Source organism: Phoca vitulina, unplaced genomic scaffold (genome assembly GCF_004348235.1).
Source record: "Phoca vitulina isolate PV1807 unplaced genomic scaffold, GSC_HSeal_1.0 scaffold9, whole genome shotgun sequence".
In the NCBI taxonomy this organism is placed as follows: Eukaryota; Metazoa; Chordata; class Mammalia; order Carnivora; family Phocidae; genus Phoca; species Phoca vitulina.
The window spans coordinates 64854818-64859517 of NW_022589712.1; the positions used below are offsets into that span (position 1 = coordinate 64854818).

Below are 4700 nucleotides of genomic sequence, written 5' to 3' on the forward strand. Positions count from 1 at the left end.
TGAACTGGGCTGGCTCTAACAAACATGACGACTATCACACACTTTCTGGAGTACACAGATAAAGATCATAATCCTTAAACTCTGACGTGCCCATGTTCACAAAACACTAACTGTTATGTGTCTTTATGTTACAAACTAATACAATTTTTCCATTGGTAAGATAGAATTAGAAGAGTTAAAAAGATAAATTTTATGATAAACATTTGGGATCTCCATTTGGTAGCCCAAAACTTCTTTGGACCTGAAAAAGCAAGCATGATGTATTGAGTTGACTTTCTGACCTAGGATTGAGAACAAATAGCTTGGAAACAAATTTGTTCATCTTATTTCATATCAGACTCTATGAAATTCTAATGACATAGGCATTTGATTTACATTAATATAACTTACTATCCTGGCTTATTATCTGCATACAGTAGTGAGAAAGGCAGCTACAGATGCAAGAGCAACAGAAATCAATCCAGAAATAAAGAAGGAGAGCAAAAGTGTGAAAGAGTGAGAGCAAGAGCACATGAGAGAGAGCTGGGGGTGGGGGTGCAGGGGGGTGGAATGAGAAAGGCTGAGTGGCTTTGGAAAGTTTCCTAGCAACTGGTCTTCAAAAGTTACCAAAAATTTGAAGGACTGAAAAACAATACAGAATGCTATATAAGAAAAAGCTTCAAACTCATGAGTCAGGTTAACTTGTGGGTCTATTCTTAATATTGCTACCTACCATTTTAGTGATCTTAAGCAAGTCACTCAAATTCTCAGAGTCTAAAATCCTTTGTGAATGTATTATAATACATCATCATCAGGCAAACATCATAATGACAGAATTCCATACTTTCTAAACACCACATAATTCCTCAAAGGTGTCCCTGGGAAGGGCATGGCAAATTACTGGATGAAAGAACACTTTTCAAATGTGTTACTAAGGAAGATTTAGTGTAAACCATGAGCTGGCAAGGTTAAAGAAGGCTAAAGTGGAAATTAAAATCTACATGTAATTTAGAAAGATAAGATCAAAGGTGAGATTTCAGGTTGTGGAAATGGCACAGGCAGAGGTAGGGAGGAAGGGATAAACGTACTGTGTAGTATTGTGAGGATAACTCAGTTTTAGACACGGGGTTTTATTGTATATTTATCCTATATATTAGAGATCAGTTTAGAAAAATTGAAAGTCTTGAAAATCACATTAAAAGAGGACTTTACTTGTGGGTAAAGAGAAAGCCATATATATTCTAGAGAAAGCTATTGACATGATGAAATTATTATAGTCTGTTTTCCTCTAGTTCAGAGGTGCTTTAGTTCCTCTAGTAATTTTCCTCCAAACTGGTTACTATATTGGAGTTAATCATGGCATTTAGAGAAGTTATTTTAGGAGAAAAGAATTAAAACAAACACATAAAAACCATGCAGTTCTGGACTTTTCAGCACAAGTGGCTTATTTTAGGTATTAGAACAGAAAGATTTTGCAGAATATAAGAGATTATCAAGCAGAATCAAATTTTCCTACCTCTCAGACCAGTCAGTGCAGATGGAAATAGGAGAACTGAAAGGAAACAGGGGTGTTAGATCCTATGCCCCAGCTTTGTGTTCTCCCTCCCCCTTGGGTTGAATGGAAGTAAGAGGAAGGAATGCATTCTTTTTGTTGAGCAGTGGGATTTATCTTTTTTTTATTTTATTTTTATATCATATTTTTTAAAATTGTGATAAACTGTACATAGCACAAGCAGCACTGTTTGAACCATCTTTCCGCATACCATCTAGTGGCATTAAGCACATTCACATCGTTGTACAGCCATTAGCACCACCCATCTGCAGAACTCCTCCATCTTCCTAAATTGTAACTCTTTACTCATTAAATACTAACTCCCCATTCCTCTTTCCTTCCAGTCCCTGGCAACTCCCATCCTACTTTCTCTATGAATTTGACTACTCTAGGTAGCTCAGTACTTTGTCTTTTAACATAGTCATCAGCTTCTCCTTTCACATGCTAACCCCACATTCTACTTAATGAACCTCTTTCCGCCTAGTCCACAAGCCCCTTCACTATTCTTTCTCCAGCTTCATTGAGGTATAATTGACAAAACTGTAAGATATTTAAGTTGTACATTGTGATAATTTGATACATGCATACATTGGGAAAGAATTCCTCCCATCTAGTTAGTTAAGACATACAAACACATCTATTACCTCACATATTTATCTCTTTTGAGTGTGTAACGACATTTACATTCTACTCTCTTAGCAAATTTCCATTATGCAACACAATATTATCAACTATAGTTACCATGTTGTACATTAGATCCTCTGAATTTATTCATCTTACAGCTGAAAGCTTATAACCTTTTTTAATCCCCAACTCTCTATCCCCTGGTATCTACTTTTCTACTCTCTGTTTCCATGATTTTGACTTTTTATTTAGATTCCACATATAAGTACACCACACAGTATTTGTCTGTCTCTGTCTGGCTTATTTCACTAAGCATAATGCCCCCAGGTTCCATGCATGGTGTCACAATGGCCAGACTTCCTTCTTTCTTGTAGCTGAATAATATTCCATTTTATATACCACATTTATTTTATCCATTTGTTTATCCATTGATGGACACTGAGGTTGTTTCCATATGTTGACTATTGTGAATAATGCTGCAATGAACGTGGGAGTGCAGATATCTCTTTGATATCCTCATTCACTGTCCTTTACATTTAACTCTCTTTCTGCTGGATAAATAACTGAATTCAGCTATTCAGTTACTGGTTATTCTTGCATACCAACTGACAGAAAATAGTAATACTGGAAATTAAAAATTCCACAATAAGCGCTACATAAGAACAGTAAAAGTTTCATTTTATCTCTGACTATTCTTTTTCTTCAATTACTACAAAATTTGGGCAAAAGAGTAACTCCCTCAAAAAAGGTATTTCCTCTCACTAATGACTATCTTAAAACTACATGTGTTCTGAAAATTAAATTAAGTAGTTTATTACCAATTAATATTTATTGACTTCACAGCCAACTTAGCTACTTTCTCTTTTAAATCTTTTTTTTTAAGACTTTTTATTTATTCATTTGAGAGAGAGCACAGGAGAACACGAGCAGGGGGGAAGGTCAGAGGGAGAGGGAGGAGCAGACTCCCCGCCGAGCAGGGAGCCCAATGATGTGGGGCTTGATCCCAGGATCCTGGGATCATGACCTGAGCCAAAGGCAGCCGATTAACCAACTGATCTACCCAAGCGCCCTCTCTTTTAAATGTTGACTGTCTTGTGTTCACAGGAAACATAGGGCTGAAAAATGTTTATGTACAGTAAACTTAGTTCCCTTCCCTTTTTTTTCTGCACTAAGGTTTTGCCTAGCCTTTAGGCAAGTTTCTCCTTTTTATATGACCCGTTTTTTTTTCCTTAGATTTCAAGGCATACCTGATGTATAATAAATAGACTTTGAGTTTTATGAAGCAAAGTAAATAATTAAGAGCTCAACTGTTTTCAATAAATTAGGATCAAATTGAATTTTTATAATCTACTATTATTCTATATTATAGTTTTTAAATAATTGTGGCATGCATACAATGACTGAGCAATTGTTATATATTTTATGCTAGTTTTATAACTTCATACAATAGAAAAAACAATGTAATTAAAATATATTTGAACATAATTTTAAACCTTTAAATATGAATAATTATACTGTGGAAAATACACATGAAAGTGCTCTCCTACCACTTTAAAATATAAAGTTAAAACCTCACAAATAATGACCTAAAATCTACAAATCAGAAAATGAAGCATGGTATTTTCATGTTAGTGTATTCATGTAGTCAATAAATATTGTCCCTTTTTAAAAATTTATTATTTTTATATTTTGGGGAGGAAGAGCAAATTATTTATTATTTATTTATTTATTTATTTATTTATTTATTTATTTTAACAAATACACCAAAGAATCATGCAATCCTGCCAGCATTGGATGCAATCCTGGGCCACAAGTCTGCACAATCCTTTGCAACTAGTTCTGTGATAGCTGAATCTTTCATTTCACCTTTATTGTTTACCATGACCCCCGTGTTATCTTCAAAATAAACACACCATCTTTTCTCCACTATGCCTTTCGTTGTGGATTTACCACTGCTGGATGTACCTTCTTTCTGAGCTCTGGTTTGCGTTTCTTCACTGTGGCCATCACCATGGCACCCACACCAGCAGCAGGAAGTCTGTTCAGTGGTCCCTTGATCCCCTTCACAGAGATGATAAACAGAGTTTTGGTTCCTGTGTTGTCAGCACAGTTGATCACAGGTCCTACCGAAAGACCCAGGGAAATCCAGAATTTTGCAACGGAGGACCCACCACATCCTTGCTCAGACATCTTGAATGCAGGAAAAGGACAGAAAAAAAAAGCTGTACTTTTTTTTTTTTTTTTAAATAAATGTATTAGTCATTGAAGTAAAATTGAGAACCACAATTTTGTAGTAAATATTTTTGTCTTTTTAGATCTGCCAGTAAAATCTGAAGAAATTCAAGTTATTTATTTTATAACTTAGAGTAAATGCATATGATTTTTTTGCAGTTATTTGAAATTTTTAGGTAAAAAATGTTACAAACTGCTGTATATCAATCAATATCATGACTTCTTTAATATTAAGATTAATAATGAGATCTCAGGAACTTAAAATGGGAAGGATCTCAGATCCCCTTTTTTTAGTTATTTTTCTATATTGATA

The 4700-nt window shown here is 34.7% G+C and overlaps 1 pseudogene; it reads right to left on the reverse strand.

The window, feature by feature from the left end:
- Positions 1–3926: 3926 nt before the first annotated feature.
- Positions 3927–4345, reverse strand: LOC116634283 (annotated as a pseudogene).
- Positions 4346–4700: the final 355 nt, after the last annotated feature.